Below are 18,096 nucleotides of genomic sequence, written 5' to 3' on the forward strand. Positions count from 1 at the left end.
TCAATGAAAGTATTTCTCCCACAAATTATCATTAATATCTCAGAAGCAACTCTTACGTTGCCACCACCAGTTTATGACAAGATATCAGATTTTGGCTTTGCTGCCATTCTGGCTGTGCATTTTTTGGCAAAACTGGAACATTAACTTCAATGTGAAAACAGGAATTTTTTTTTTAAGTTTCATCAAATTAAAATAACCCAGGGTGAGAATTGACGTAATATCTTAAAAAGCGTGATCTGATTTGACAATTTTTAAGCATTACCTCAATCAGTTCAATTCCTGCACATATACACCATCTAAACATCACAACCTGCTTTGGAAATTCAAGTGTCCAGGAAGAGGCAAGTGAAGCAAGGTCCATGACAGGCATTAATCCAAGGGTGGCCAAACTTGCCTAACACAAGAGCCGCATACCATAAACTTCAGCTGTTTAAGAGCCATAACAAACACGTGATAGCAAGCCCACCCCCACTAACACTATAGTTAGCCCCTTTCAGAAGGCGATAGTACCAGAATGTTCTTTGGCTTGGCTTCGCGGACGAAGAATTATGGAGGGGGTAAAAGTCCACGTCAGCTGCAGGCTCGTTTGTGGCTGACAAGTCCGATGCGGGACAGGCAGGCACGGTTGCAGCGGCTGCAGGGGAAAATTGTTGGGTTGGGGTTGGGTGTTGGGTTTTTCCTCCTTTGCCTTTTGTCAGTGAGGTGGGCTCTGCGGTCTTCTTCAAAGGAGGTTGCTGCCCGCCAAACTGTGAGGCGCCAAGATGCACGGTTTGAGGCGATATCAGCCCACTGGCGGTGGTCAATGTGGCAGGCACCAAGAGATTTCTTTAGGCAGTCCTTGTACCTTTTCTTTGGTGCACCTCTGTCACGGTGGCCAGTGGAGAGCTCGCCATATAACACGATCTTGGGAAGGCGATGGTCCTCCATTCTGGAGACGTGACCCATCCAGCGCAGCTGGATCTTCAGCAGCATGGACTCGATGCTGTCGACCTCTGCCATCTCGAGTACTTCGACGTTAGGGATGAAAGCGCTCCAATGGATGTTGAGGATGGAGCGGAGACAACGCTGGTGGAAGCGTTCTAGGAGCCGTAGGTGATGCCGGTAGAGGACCCATGATTCGGAGCTGAACAGGAGTGTGGGTATGACAACGGCTCTGTATACGCTTATCTTTGTGAGGTTTTTCAGTTGGTTGTTTTTCCAGACTCTTTTGTGTAGTCTTCCAAAGGCACTATTTGCCTTGGCGAGTCTGTTGTCTATCTCATTGTCGATCCTTGCATCTGATGAAAAGCCGCCTAAAATACCCGAACGCAGCTGTTGGGAAGCCACCTGAAAGTGGAGAACCCGTCCCCGACGTGTACTTACTCAACCCACCTCGGGGAGGTATATTCTCCGCTTCTGAGCACACCCCTTAGACACCCGAAGGCAGCAGCCTGAAAGTGGCTAGCAGATTTAGGGTGCCTAGCAGGGGGTGGGCAGATGACAATCAGCCAGCGACCCAACTCCCCTTGCCTGACAGGCCCCCTCCCCATTGCCCAGCGACGCAACTCCCCACTGCCTGACAGCCCCCCCCCCCAGCATGGGACAGCGGGTGGAGGAGTTTGCCCACCCCGGAACAGTTTTGTTCGGTAAAACATTTTCCAATCCCTGTCTTGCAAATCATCGATTTGCAAAATGCTGATATGCTGCAGGTAGTGAAGAAGCACTGTTTCAAAGGAAGATTTTTTCTAATCAAGTCTACACACCAAACTAAGTTAATCTCTCTTGCCCCTTTATCTGCTTTCAGATGCTCGGATGCAGATAATGCTCCCCTTTCAGGTGGTTGTGCCTGGCAAATGCGGCTCCGAAGCCTTGTGGGTGCAGACCTTTCTGGTGGCTCTGCCACAGAGGGGAGAGTTGCCGCGGAGCAAATGCTGGCTCCTCGGGCTGGGGCAGCCGGCGCGGGATGTCGGGGCAGTTTAGTCTGGCATCAGAGTCAGTGCAGTCCATGGGTTGAAGGTCCTTCTCCTTTATATTTTTACGTTTATTCCCGACGAATCTCAAGTGGTGCCTGGTGCTGTATGTGTGCAGTTTGGATGCTCTACCTGCAGAAGTGCTATTCCCTCAGGTGGTCTGGTTTCCTCCTCTGTCCCAAATGCTAGATTCACAATAGGTTGTCTGGCCTCCGTAAGCTTCCCCTAATGGTGACTCCTACCCTCCCCGCATGCAAGGTATTGCCGCGAGCCACACATTACATGTCAAAGAGCCGCATGTGGCTCGCAAGCTGTGGTTTGGCCACCCCTGCACTAATCTCACATCCATTTAAGACATCAGTGTGAGGCACTGCCTCAAGAAGGCAACCAAATTCATAAAAGATTCCCATCACCATCTTCTTGCTACTACTTTCAAACAGATATTCCGAAAGCCTAGCATCTCTAGTTCAATAACGTTCCCCCTTCCCTTCCAACAGCCATTAGATTTGTGTCCCTTTTATCATACCCCAACCATAACACAAGTCCAGGACCATCAATGACTTGTCCGCGCTTTTGTCACACTACATTTTTGGCACTAATTTTTCATGTTTATTTCTTATCCTCCCATGCAGTAACTTCATTTATACTCAAAATATTACAGTAATTTATGTATTCGAGTAGCTGCAGTGATCAAGAATTTCAGAACATTTGTATATTGTACTTTTGTACATAATAATAAACTCTCATCAGCAAGTAACAGAAAATGTTTGATCTTTAAAAAAAAATATATATAATATATATATATATTTACAGCACGGTAGAAGCTGATTCTGGCCATTTAAACCCATGCCGACCAATTACAGACAATTTAACTGACAACCATTACGCTTTAGAAGGTGGGAGGAAACTGGAGCACCAGGGAAAACCATGCAGGAAGAACCGGATTTGAACTCAAGTTGCTGACACTGTGACAGTGTCATGCTAACTACCACTCCAACCATGCCACCCACACCCATATTGATGCAGAAGGCAATGAGGAATATTTTAGGCACATTTGGAAAAGAATTCCAAACTTGCCATATAGAATAGCACCACTAACATTTGGTATCTTAACATGAATGAGTTTAAACCCTTCTTGTTGATAAAATATATTCCAAATACTGCAGAAAATGCACAATAAAATTTGAATGTTTAAAGGAACTGATAAATAAAATAATATTAAGGAAAAGTAGTCATTCAAGTTTTTATATTTTTATTTCCCACATCCACAAGCATGCAAGAAAGTTGTTCACAAATATGATTGATTTATCATTAATAAGCGTACATTATTGCTCTTGTACATTACAAAGCAAAACACCAAAATTCATTTGAAGCATAATACCAATCATTTGCTTTTATTGTCCTAAAACTTAAACAACTCATGCAATGCAGAGTTCCGCAATCCTTCTCCAGGGCACGTTGTCCCTGACAGCTCCCCAAAATTAAGATTTTAGACAGGCTTGCTCTTTCCCGCCCATCTGATCTTATCTATTTCTGAACTCTTCTTTACATTTTGTCATGTTTCTTTCAAACATCACAACCTGGTTTGGAAATTCAAGTGTCCAGGAAGAGGCAAGTGAAGCAAGGTCCATGACAGGCATTAATCCAGGGGTGGCCACACATTACATGTCAAAGAGCCGCATGTGGCTCGCAAGCTGCAGTTTGGCCACCCCTGCACTAATCTCACATCCATTTAAGACATCAATGTGAGGCACTGCCTCAAGAAGGCAGCCAAATTCATAAAAGATTCCCATCACCATGATTTCTTTCAAAATCTTCTGATCAAAGAGAAGTTGGTGGTAAGGCTGATCAGGCAGCATACATGGGCAGAAAGAGTCAATGATTCAAGCCAGGACCCTTTATTGAGACCAATAGCATGAGTCTAGCACCTCTTCATGACCACATGATGAGATAACTTAGAAACAAAGCAAATCTCTCTGAAAGCAAGTCTCAATCAACTCTAAAAACTCCACCCTAAAGTATTCCAACAGATTCAGCAGGGCATTTGGATTACTGTAATTTTTGAATTTCACAACCATTTCCCAAATGCATCCCTGTAAAAGGTGGAGATACATTTTTTAAAAAATAACAGAATCTGAATGCCTAGGACAGAACTGAAAGGCCATCACAACCCTCGAGCCATATATGGAGTGAATATAGTTTAGAGAACATCAAGGTGATTGATGGGGAGGACCAAATATAGCCCATCTTTTTACCTGGCTGGTCTAAGTGAAATGAGCTACATGGAGATGCAATCTGTAATAGATATATGGGAGATGTTATGGTAATGAAAAAAAACACTGAAATTCAGTGTCAAATCAATGATGTTTATACATCTTAATTCAAAGTTGCTAATTAAAATTGTAAATTAGAATTTAAGTTATGCAAAAAAAGCAAATCAATTCAAAAACGTTCAAGCAAGAAGTGACTTGCAATTAGCAAGAGCAGACTGAAAAGCAATCTACTGGGGACATGAGCCAAAAATAAATGTGATGTAAATTGCTCAGGATAAATGAAATGAATAAAAACTGATCTGTAATTCTTTCCGAAGAGCCAACTCGCACAAGGGAATTCCTACATGCCTATTAGCTTGGTACTCTTCATTCTTCACATATCCAGGCAGCATTTTATATTGAATGGCAGGCCAAATTCAAACTTGAGTTTATCTAAATTTGTACATTTACTTTCCAAGAGCTGTGAAATTGGCTTATTCATTTCTTTTTATTAGCCACTGAGGTAAAGCTTACTAGCACCCAAATTAAAATTGGCCAGTTCAGCTGATAGCAACAAATAAAGCTGAGAACTTCTTGCTTCTAGCCTTTTGAAAATATACTTAAGAGTTTCTTTATGGCAGTTTAACTCACTGACATTTGAAGATAATTGCTTTATGTTCTTGTGGATTTTGCTACCAAATTTCATCTTAACCTCTTCCAAGAGAAAACCTATCGATGGAATTTTTACCTGTCAGAATTAATTTACCTCAAAAAGCAGTCAACTTATGTGAGATCAGGTCTGGCAAAGTATTTGAAAGGATGGATTAAAGCTGTTTATTACAATAATTGAATCAAATCAAAAACTTGATGTTCCATCTAACATGATACTATAAATTTCAAGGCACTAACTTTGAAGGGATTATATCATAGTTCTTCCAAATCTGGAGTGATATTATGTTGCAACAGTTGCCTTTTAGCATTAAACTCCTGAGATCAATCCTCACCTTATGAGCAGTTTGTCTTGAATTTGCAAGTTCTCACTGTTACTATGTGGGCTCGTGGATTAGTTAGTCACATTAAAATGATGCTGCAGTAATTTCAAATTTTTGTTTTGTACATATAAAAGTTCATCAAAACAAGGTCAAGAAGGTCAACAAGATCAAGGTCAAGAACATAAATACAGTAAGACCATTAGCATCCAGAATTCAAGCAACTGGAGCCTAAAAAAACACAACCCCCCCAAAAAAAACTAAAAATGAATAAAAATTAAAATATATATATGAAATAATAGGTAAAAAAATGCGAGTTTAAAATTGTAAAAGAAAACATTTGATGAAGATGGGAGCAAATATTCAGCCAGCAGAGAGCCTTGGTCATGCTTTGTTCGCAGCAGCTGTTTGAATAAAGTTGTGTGAAACAGCAATGGTGTTGCCCAGGATGAAGAGCTGGTTAATGCCTCTCAGCATTAAGGTTACACTCTTGAAGTGTCTCTTTATCCTTGCACAGTAAAAGTCACCCCAATCAGAGGCTGTATTTGTAAACCTGGGGGAGGGGGGGGGGTTATTTATCTATAATGTTACTGTATCTTTCAGGCAGCTCTTCCAAGAGGGATGAACCTACAGATGTAACAACTTTAATGTTTTCAAACAATGTGCTTGAAAATGAAGTAAAATTCTTTAATCTTTATATATTCATGCAAGAGAAGTTTATTCAATGCAAGTACAGCATTTTTGTCTTTTGAACTGTTTATTCTTAATCCGGGTGTATTACTTAGGCATTTTAAAAGCAAGTCTCAAGCAACTGGAAATTATATTTACTTAGCATCTACCAATCCCCATAGGTGCCAGATACCTGAGGTTTTACTGTACCAGATTTGTAGTGGAGGAATGTTTATTATCCATAGATTGCTTAAAATTAGCAACTAGTTCTACAGTATTATTTTCATCATTGTCTTAATTATGCATGAAACATTAGATTGTAAAGGTACCAATCTCTGTCAAAAATTACAAATTCCAAAACATTCCACAAACCTACCTCATAGCTCTCTTAATACCTTATCATAATTGAATCACAGAACTGCTTAAAGTAGATACATACTCTCCAACATTTGCAAAAAAAAACACAGATTTTAAGTCTTAATGACCTTGTTTTCAGCAAACTTGTCTAGAATGGACACTTCCACTATTGAATGAAATTTTTCACAAAAGGCTTGAACTTTTTACTGAGCTTACATGTATCACTGAATTTACTTTCAATGAATTCACCTTCCTAACAACATCTCTCCTCAATCATGGCCAAATCTTCGAGTTGTATTATCAATTTACAACCTGTGCAAATCTTTAAAATAGACATTTGAGAAATTTAATTTTGGCACTACATTGATTAATTGGATTAAATTAATATATTTGTCTCCAACTGCTTCAATTTTTCCCATCTCAAATGAAATCCAAACCATTTAAGCTCTACCATGGAACTAGTCAAGGTTGCCCTTTAAGTCTATTATTTTGTTTAACTTAGCCTTAGGACCATTAGCATTGACCATTCGACAATTTGATGCCATTTCTGATATTACAAGGGTTGGAACTGTGCATAATGTCTCACTCTATGCAAATGACCTTTTTATTGTATATATCTGACCTTGGTCATTCAATTCCAACTATTTTATCATTCCTTCATCAATTTGGTCAATTTCCCAAAAAGCAAATTGTGTGTCTTAAACTCCTCTAACTCCTTATATTTTACCATTCCTTTTAAAAATTTGTTAAGAATCAATTTAATTATTTAGGTGTTACTAATAGAAAGAATCTCAACAATTTATTTAAAGAGAACTTTCTTATTTTAATGAACCATGTTAAGAAATCCTTAGTTCAGTGGTCTCCTCTTTCAAAGTCCCTAATTGGGCAAATTAATGTTAGTAAGATTAATATCCTACCTAAGTTTCAATTCATCTTTCAAGCAGTACCTGTCTTTCTTCCCAAAACCTTTTTTTGACTCGCTCAATTCTATCATCTCTTCCTTTCTTTGGGCAAATAAATATAGTCGTCTTAATAAAACTTTACTTCAAAATCCTAATAAGAAAGGGAGATTGGGGTTGCCTAATTTTAGATGATATTATTGAGCAGCTAATATTAGATCTACAGTATGAATTTTTGGATTTATCAAATCACATAAAGTCACCTTTATTTATCGTTCATATCATGCTCACATGGTAAAACAAGTTAGCATTTCTCCAGGACCACGGAGCACATTTACAGAAATGCAAGTTAGAATAGGTTAAACATTAAAATATTAAGACATATACAATAACAGTCCACGGTACCCAATCCACAAATGTTCCAGAAATTCAGGAGCATGATGGGTAAGGGGAAAAAAGATCTTGCCCAATCTGGACACAAGGGCCCTGAGTGCTGCAGTACCTCCTAACAGATGTCAGAAGAGGTGTATGGAGTCCTTCGCAATGTTTATTACCTTGCGCCTGCATAGAGGGTTGTAGATGTCCTTCTCAGTAGGAAGGGAGTCCCTGGTGATCTTTTCTGTGACTTCACTATCTTTTGCAGGATATTACAGTCTGAGGAGATACAGCTTCCAAACCAGTTGGTGATGCAGTTTCACAGGATACTCTCAATACATCCTCTGTTAAATATAGTGAGGATGGAGGGTGGGAGATAAACGTTCCTCAGCCATCACAAGAATTATAGGTGCTGGTGGGTTTTCTTGGTTATGGAACTCATGTTAGGGGACCAGATGAGATTCTCCACCAAGTCCACTCCAAGGAACTTGATACTCTTGACGGCCTCAATGTTGTAGCTGCTAATGGTCAGTGAAGCATGGTCCCCCAAAGCCACCCTGAAGTCAACAACCATCTCTTTTGTTTATTTTTAACATTAGATATAGGTTGTTGGCTCTGCACCAGTCAGTTAGTTACTCCACCTCATCTCTGTATGCTGATTCATCATTCTTACTGATAAGGCCTGCCACAGTCATGTCGTCAGCAAACTTGATCATGTGGTTTGAGCTGTGTTTAGCTACACAGTTGTGGATCAACAGAGTGAACACTAGTGGACTCAACACACAGCCCTGCAGGGCCCCTGTGCTCATTGCGATGGTCTTGGAAATGCTGTTACCAATCTGGACTGCTTGAAATCACCCCAATAGGAAGTCAAGAATTCAATTGTAGAGGGAGGTGTTTAGACCCAGCAGGCTCGACTTCCTTATCAGGTACTGAGGTATGATTGTGTTGAATGCTGAACTGAAGTCAATAAACAGCATTCAAACATGACGATGGATATGTCTGTCAGGGCAGGAGACATTGAGGCAGGGCACAGACGACTTCTTCAGCTCAGGGACAATGGTGACTGCTTTGAAGCATATTGGGACCACAGCGCTTCTCAGGGAGATGATAAAGATGTGAGAACATTTGCTAGCTGAGCTGCACAACCCCTGAGCACTCTGCCGGGAACGTTACCTAGTCCAGCAGTTTTCCTCGGGTTGACCTTGCCTAACTCTCTCTTCACATAAGCCATTGCAAGACACAGCACCTGATTATTTGGAGGAGAGGTGGTCTTATTTGCTCCAACATTGTTTTTCACCTCAAATCATACGTAGAAGTTGTTCAGTGCATCTGGGAAGGAGGCATCACCTGTAAAAGCTGATGGTGTAGTCTTGTGGTTGGTGATATCTTGGATGCCCTTCCATATGGGTCACGTGTCCTTACTATCTAAAATGTGACTGTGAATGCACTGAGCATGCACACGCTTCGCTTCCCTGATGGCCTGAGACAGCTTGGCTCTTGCAATAGCCAGGGCTATCTTGATGTCTGCTCTGAAGGCAGCATTTCAGTTCATGAGCAGCACAAGAACCTCTGAGGTCATCTATGCTTCTGCTTGGAGTGAGTTATGATGGTTTTGGGCATAACGATGTCATCAGAACATTTACTGATGTAGGTGGTCACTGATGCCATATTCTACTCTACATTGATGGTCACCACCAGTTGCTGCTTCCTTGAAAATTTCCCAGTCAGTGTGCTCAAAGCAGTCTTGAAGTGCATGAATGGCCCCCGCTGGCCAAGTTTTAATCTGCTTCTGAACTCATCTGGAGCACCTGACAAGCAGTCTGCATGCTGCGATTAGCATTACAGAGGTCCGAGTATCTGAAATGAGAGCAGGACTCTGCCAAATATGCAATGGAAATGTTTGGATACACAAGGTCCAACATGTTTACCCCTCTTGGAGCAAAGTCCTCATACTGATCGAATTTAGATAGCCCTGACTTGAGGTTCACCTGGTTGAAATTCCCAGCGATAATGATCAGTCTGCCAGGGTGCACAGTCTACAGTTCCCTAATTGCTTCCTTAGCATTAGCGCCATAGGTTTGGGGGGGGGGGGGGGAAGAAGTGGGATATACAGTGCAACTCTGAGGATCATGGTAAATTACTGCAATAGATAAAATGGTCTTCATATGATAGTCACAAATTCAACCAGCATTGAACAGTGACTGGAGACTCATGCAGAGTCCTTGCACCATTCGGTGTTGATGTAAACACATAGGCCACCTCCTCTGGCTTTTACTGCTCAAAGCAGCATCTCTGTCATCTCAAAATAAAGTGAGCCCATCCAACTGAATGGTGGCGTCCAGGACGCTGTTGCTGAGCCACATTTCAGTGAAGACCAAAGCACAGGAGTCCCTGCACTCGAGCTATACTGAAGTCAGATGTCATCCATTTTGTTCCCCAGGGAGCAGACATTGGCAAGCAGGATGGATGGGAGACCCAGGCAACAGGGGTTCACCTTCAACCTAGTGGACCCCCGCTTGCTTACTATGCTTCCTCCGCCTTATGCACAACTTCCTTTTTCTCTGCAATCCTGAGGCTTTTAGGCCTAGTCCACCCGTGGTCACGTCTGCCTCCCGCAGCAGCGCTTGGTCATGTAGCTCGTTCCAAAGATCTTCCCAGAAGGGAGTAGAAACATTTCTAAATAAATACTGTAGGCTACATCATTAGGTAGCTATAATTATAAAAAAACTAAACTTTATAACAATTTAACTATACTGTTTAACTACAATTAAATGAAAAACAAATCTACTCGTGTCCTGGAGAGATGCTGTGTCTGACGCCGTGCCACCATCATAAGGACAGACAATTTGGAAATAGACTCTACCAAGAAGTATTCCCTTATTTTGATAGTTGGAGCTCCATTACACATTTCTGCTTCTAAATTAACTGATAACTGTATTGTTGAACAGACGTTGAGGATTTGGTATCAATTCAGAAAACATTTTTGATGCTGTAGATTTTTATTAATTAGTCTCCTTTTAGCTAATTCTTTTTTCTTACCTTCAGTCAGAGTTTGGTATGCAATCTTTCCAAGATCTTTTTATTGAGCAAAATTTGGCCTCTTTTGAACAATTATCTTCTAAATTTAAAATCTTTATTTTAGATTGTGACAGGTGAGGAGCTTTTTAAATTCCTTGGTATTAAAATTTCCTTAAGATTTAGAATTAAAGATGATTGAGAAGATTTATAATCTTAAAACAAATACCAAAATGTTGGTATCGGTTTCTATTAGCCATTATTGATGTCTAGTGGTGATTCCCTGAACAAGACTAAGAAACAATGGGAACAAGATTTTCAACAAAAAAATTTCTGATACTTCATGGGATTCCATTTTGAAATTGGTTAATTCACTTTTTCTATGTGCCAGACATCCATTATTGCAATTTTAAGTAGTACATCGAGCTTACTTCTCCAAAGTTCAATCAGCTAAATTTTATTTTAAATTATCGTCCAAGTTTGATAGATGTAAGACTGAAGAAGGTACATTATTTCATGTTTTGGTCATGTTCCTTGCTTTCCAGTTATTGGGAAAATATCTTCCGTACCTTGTATTAAATTGTCTCCTAATCCTTTTCTTGCCCTATTTGGAGTAAGTCAGTCATCTGATTTAAATTTGTCTGGGCTACAATCTCATGCAGTTGCCTTTGCTCTCCTTATTGCAAGAAGAGCTATACTTGTGAGATGGAAGGAAGCTGTCACTCCGACACACACTCAATGGATATCTGATGTGATGGCACACTTAACTCTGGAAAAAAAATAGATGCTCCGCTAATGTAACGAAATTTAACTTTTTTAATTTATGGAGCACTTTCCTTGATTATTTTTCAGAAGTTATAAGATTATTGGATCCCATGTTACAGTTTGGTTGTCCTTTCTTTCATTCATTAATGGGATATTTATGTTTAATCATAACTTCATAAGTGAGGGGTTAGATCATAAGAAAAGCTTTTGCTTTGTAGACTTTTTGTCTCTTTCATAGGTTGTTTACAGCTATTTGTCAATATACAGACAGACAGACAAACGTTTGAAAAAGCCAGGCACAGGAACAAAACAATAATAACACTCCCACATTTTCTTTAAAATCCAGAATTATTTAGTTCATGGGTAAAAATGTCAGCATAAATCAAGCTTTGTGTGAGACACTTTACCTCACTTTATGTCCTTTTCATTGCAAGAGAAACATGAAACAAAATAAATGAACAAAAAATCATGATTAATAATTTTAAAAATGCATAGTGAAGTGTAGAATGAGGAACAAGAATGAAGCTACAATTTTTATAATTTATTTTATTAATTAAGTTTCTCCACTTCACGAAGTACTGGTCAAGTAATTTTAGGGCCAAGGTTGGTTTAACGAAAAGATCTTAACTGAAGAAAACAGAAGGTCGTCATTCTGAACAAGTTATATTTCCTCTTCAATTGTTCAAATGACATGAAAAGTCCTTTTTCATAACAGTTCATAAATGTTCCCTTTATGTTCCCTTTACGATGCAAAGTCTCCAGAATGTTTAAAGTCATGTGTATAAGTTCATTTGGTTCACTATAATTTCCTCCATCAGCTATACCTCACCCCACAGAAACTACAGAAGTACAGGCCTGAGTTTCGGAAATGTGCTTTAGGTGTGGTATAGAAGTCATCTCCTTCATGCACTCAACCTTGCTTTGTACAAAGGTGGGGCCTTCTTGATATGACCCCTGTGACATCTTGACTGAGATCACAGGATTCACCTTCCCATTAAGTTCTGAGCTTTGCTTACTGGGGAATTTCACGAATTTCAGTAGATCTTTACCTATTTGCAAATTAAATTTATAGAAATTTATTTATGTGTGGCCACGAAATGTATAGCAGTGACATGGAAGTCTGATGCCCCTCACCTCATTGATAGATGGTCTTTGTAAGTGAACAACTTTATTCTTCTTGAAAAGATCACACATAATCTTATAAAAGGATAAAATACCTTCCAAAAATTTGTCAGCCTTACCTAGAATATATTGGCATTTCACTGATGCCATATAGAAATATGTTCAATTCTGGTCAGACAGGAGGATACAACACTGTGGTAATAACATTTTCTATGTGTTTCACTATATGCACAAAAAATGTTTTTTTTTTAATTTTTTTTTTCTTTGTTTAGCTGGGTTTATATAGAAAGGGTAGAGACATGGTGTTTCTTTGATGTTTTGTGTTATGTATAATTGTTAAATATACTAAAAAAATTATATATATATATATATTTATATTTATATATCTATATATATTTTTTATATATATCTATATATAGATATATATATTTATATATCTATATATTTATATATCTATATATATATCTATATATTTATATATCTATATATATATCTATATATATAGATATATCGATATATCTATATATCTATATATCTATATATCTATATAGATATGTGTGTGTGTAAAGATTGTTCTGGACAGCACTGAACACTTAAATTTTCATGTTAATGTAAGGTTGATAAGTGCACTATGAAAAGTATCATGCCGAGTAACCCCCAAGGTATATCTGACCCCAATGCATGGGAAGAGTAATGGCATGAATATGAAGAAAAGAATTTTCCTATTTGTCAAAGAGAACATGTCATGAATACAGATGCCAAGAGAATTATGAACAATGAAAAAATAACTTCCTTGGATCACAGAGTTATAAATCACAATATTTTATGCCTAAAATACAATAGTTAATTTACCTGCAGCAGAAGCCAAATTTAAATGTAACATATTCAAGTGGATGTAATAATAAGCATCAACTCCCTCTTTCTCAAAATTACCGCATATTTCTATTCTCCAAAGTATACTGATAGCCACTCAAATTTATTCTGGTCTCTAACTTAACTACTTGCACACTTGTATTGATTTGAAATACCTTTGCAAGGTTCCTTCATGCTTTCTGAATTAAAATAAAAATATTATCTATAAAATAAATGGACTAATGCAACAAAAATATCCTCTTCTTTAAAGGAGGGCCATTGCTTCGATTTTCAATCTGCTGGTTGAGAGGGTGACGAAGTAGAATGGGATGATAAACATCCTTTGCACTGGCATAAATTTTGGCATTAGCATAAAGCTGAATTCTCTTCAGGGATGCATTTAAAATACATTAATGCTTCAATAAAAATTGCATTATGCAATTAAGTTTCTGTTGATTCTTCATACTTCACGAACACTGCAATTAGCTGTTAAATATTTTGTCAATGGCACAGGCATCAGGATGAAACAATGAAGAGAATCAAGATAATCAGAAACAAGAGCTGCAGGAATCTTGAGCAAACACTAAGAAGCTGAAGAAACTGAGTGGGTCAGTCAGCATCTATGGATAGAAATGGTCAATGTTTTGAGTTGGGATCTTCGATCAAGAGTCTTGATTAAGGATGCCAACCCAAAACCTTGACTGGTCATTTCTACCCATGGATGAATCCTCACCTACTGAGTTCCTCCAGCCTCTCAGTGTTTACTCAACACATACAGACATTTTGGAAAGAATTGTGACAAAATGTAAATTATAGTTCATGAAATCCTTAAGGTCAGATAAGCAGGAAGCCTGCCCAAAATCTTTTAGAGGGTATTTAAATTCATTTAATAGTGCAGTAAATATTGTTGTTGACCTGAGGAATAGGTTGCCACATTGGACTACGAAGCCTGAAGAGAGGGACTCCAAACATATTTTGTAAAGGCAGAAGTGGAAATATATGTGGATTGAAGAAATAATGCAACAGCAAGGACAGCAAGGAAGTAAGCAAGTACAATATGAGGTTAGATGAAAATAAAAGGATTACAAGAATGGCCCAGAAACTTTATTTGACCAAAATGAATTAAAATGGAATGTGTAGGGATAATACACATTATTACCCCAGACCTCCTGAAGTACCACTTCCTTTCATTCACCTTGTGCAAGATATTGTTTGTGTTTAAAGCAAAAGGTAATTTACAAATTATTTTTTGCTATCCAACAATCACCATGCAACATTAAATGCAATCCAAAAATTTTAAACTGTCATGACTTGAGCTCTGAGAAGAAAACTAAATTAGAACACTGTTAGATGGTGTTTTGAAGATTTGTGTGTTCTTCATTGTGATGCATCTTCAGCTTGGCTGAAAATGGGGACAAGGGACATAAAACTGACCCGAACTGTGAATAATCTTGATGGAGATTGATAGGGAGAGATTTAGCACCAGGGGCACAGCTGGAGAACCCTATCTTTGGTGCGGCCTAATTTGGAGTTGTGTGTGCAGTTCTGGTCGCCTAATTATAGGAAGGAGAGAGTGCAGAAAAGGTTTACCAGAATGTTGCCTGGGTTTAAGCATCTAGAGTATGGGGAGAGATTGGACAGATTGGGTCTTTATTCTTTGGAGCGTAGAAGGTTGAGAGGGGATTTGATAGAAGTATTTAAGATTATGAAAGGGATAGACAGAATGGATGTGGATAGACTATTTCCGTTAAGAGGAGGAAAGTTTAAAACAAGAGGACATGAGTTAAGAATTAAGGGGCAGAGGTTTAGAGGTAACATGAGGGGGAACTTCTTTACTCAGAGAGTGGTAGCTGTGTGGAATGATCTTCTGGGAGAAATAGTGGCGGCGGAGTCAATTGTATTATTTAAGAAAAGGTTGGACAGGTATATGGATGAGAAGAAGATGGAGGGTTATGGGCATTGTGCAGGGAGGTGGGACTAGAAAGGGGTGTTTGGTTCGGTGCGGACTAGAAGGGCCTAATGGCCTGTTTCCGTGCTGTAATTGTTTTGTTATGTTATGTTATGCTAATCTCCCCAAGATAAAAAAGGCAGCAACATGGGAGATGAGATATGCTCAGAAATAAGCTTAGTGAAACCAACAGCCACAAAAAGCAGAGTACAATATGTAATGGAGCACCCCATCTGGACAGAACTTCTTCGTCACCTGAAGAAAGCAAGGGTCAGTGATCATGTGCTCCATTACTATGGAACTATGTAATGACCACATCCCCTTGGAAAAATCTCTGATCCTTCATCATTGTGTTTAATGAGCTGCTTCAGTGGATTTAGATCCCACAACTCAGTCTGTTTTCTCTCCCTCCCATTACCATGTCCACATGCTTTTAGCTTTGTCATGGTGCAACTACAGAAGATTCCGTCTAGAGAAAACAAAGTTCCGATTTACTGTCAGAGTATATACATGACATCACATACAGTCCTGAGATTCTTTTCCTTGCAGGTCAGGCAGAATTTCTATTTGTTGGCTGTGCAAAAAAACTGTACCAAAGAAACGATAAGTTTACATAAAGTAGAAATGTAGACAAAAAAAAGAAGCAAAAATAAATATTCATTAATAAATAATGTTCAATGATGTTAAATGAGTCTCTGAATTTGTTATTCAGGAGACTGATGTTGCAGGGGTAGCAATTGTTCCTGAAACTGGTGGTATGAGTCTTGTACCTCTTTCCTGATGGTAGCACCCAGAACAGAACATGCCTGGGTGGAGTGAATCCTTGATGATTACTGGTTCCCTGCAATGGCAGTTTTCCATGAAGATTTTCTCAATAGTGGAGAGAATTTGTTTGTGATGTACCGGGTTGTGTCCACTAGCAGGCTTTTCCACTCCAAAGTATTGCTCCCATATCAGAGCACGATGCAAACAATCAGCACACTTTTTACAGCATATCCCTCACTCACTGAAATTCCCCAGTAAATGCAAGACTACTTTGACTTGGAAGAGGATGACATTTTATTGACATTTGATGACACCTCACAGAATAATAAATATATTTTGAACAGCACACCCAAGGAAGGGCTCAGGACTGAAATGTCTGTTCATATAGTCAGGATAATATGAACTACACCCTTCTCACTGTAGTGCACCACTGTACGGCATATGTGAGCAGTGTCCTGTGATGTTGGAACACATCAATAACCCCTCGAAGTTATTTAAGAAGTAACCCAGAGGCATAACAATGTTGACTGCCTTCTTATGGAACCTGCATGACCTGCTGAGTTTCTCCAACACTTTGCGCACTGCACTAGACTGCAGCATCTACAGATGTTCTTATTCACCCATATTTTAAAACAGTCTTTACACATGGTCAAGACATATTGATATCTGGTTGCAGTCAGGTCCACAAGGCTCATGTATGTTCCGAACAAAGGTAACACTCGAATGACAACTTGGACTCTGTGTACATAAAGAATATGACGACTATTCATATGAGATACATCATGGCCTTCTACTAGAATGGTATGAACACAAATATCTCAGAAAAGCAGGCATAGCCACATGAATCCATTTACTTAAAGGCAAATAAAGGATTTATGTCATCTTTAGTTATGGGTTATTCCTGCTGTTCTTGAGAACCTTCTTTGAGAGCATTGTGAATGTGGCCCGAGGGTTCAATGCATCAGAGTACAGTGGCCAAGAGAGTCAATTATAAACTACAATTTCAGGATATGCAGCTGAAGAGTATTATTCTTTACCCCAATCTTCTCTCAGTGGGATCAGCACTCTGGAATCAAGTGCATTAATGTGAATTTCCTTCCGGTGACAGCCACAGCTGGAAGTTCTTCCAATTCCTCTTGGCAAGGCAGCTGCAGATCTTCTGGGTCCAACATTGAAGGCAGACAGATTAACAACTTCAGAATCCAATGTTGACAGCACCACACTGGTAATGTTCCTCACTCAAGGAGAAGAAACCGACAATCGGTGCCTGGAGTTCTAATTCCAAAATGCAACTGGCTAATCATCTTTCTTGGCCAGCAGTTCCATTGAGAACCTCAGTCAGTCACTGGATTCCTGACAAAAGCCACTCACTGATGAACATGCCAAGAAGAATATTTTGACTGGTTGGACAGCTCATTGATAAAAATTATGATATCGCAAATATGAAAGGATCAAACCTGATTCATCAAGTGCAGGTCAGTGGTTTTATTTATTTTCATTCAATTTTTTATTTCCAGTCTTGAAAATGATGCACATTCATCTGATTTTCTTTTAAACAACTAATTTTCAGGGAGATATGAAACCCATTATAGCAGCCTTGAAAAAGGGATGAGAATCAACCACCCAAGACCCCATTGTCATTCTAGCTCAGAGGATAGAGATGGCAGTGAGGGTTGGATAACATTGGATCTTTGAGCTCACAGAAAGTGCATGAGCCACACGGGGGAGTGGGGGGGGGGGTGGGGGGGTAGGATTATGGCATAAGGGAAGGAGGTGGGTTATGACTCTCCTGGGGGATAAATGTATAAATCCTGAATTTTTTTTTAATTAAAGTATATTAAAAACCTCTGGAACTAACCTGTATACTGTTAGATATGGCAGCTAGAGGAAGGAAAATGGCAAGAGATAAGAAAATTGTAAGCAAAGATACAAAGAAAACTGAAGAAAATCAGCATATCTTGAAGATGGAGCTATATATATGTTTTGTCAAATTTATTCTGAAATGTGGACACAAGAGTTTTTATGCACCAAATGTGAATGATGATTTTTTTTTTGAATATAAGGAAAACATTTTTTTTTTGCAGAAGCATACAGAAAGGTGATTTTAATTGTCTTGATCCATTATTGGATAATTCA

The sequence above is a fragment of the Narcine bancroftii genome, chromosome 1 (genome assembly GCF_036971445.1).
Source record: "Narcine bancroftii isolate sNarBan1 chromosome 1, sNarBan1.hap1, whole genome shotgun sequence".
Lineage (NCBI taxonomy): Eukaryota > Metazoa > Chordata > Chondrichthyes > Torpediniformes > Narcinidae > Narcine > Narcine bancroftii.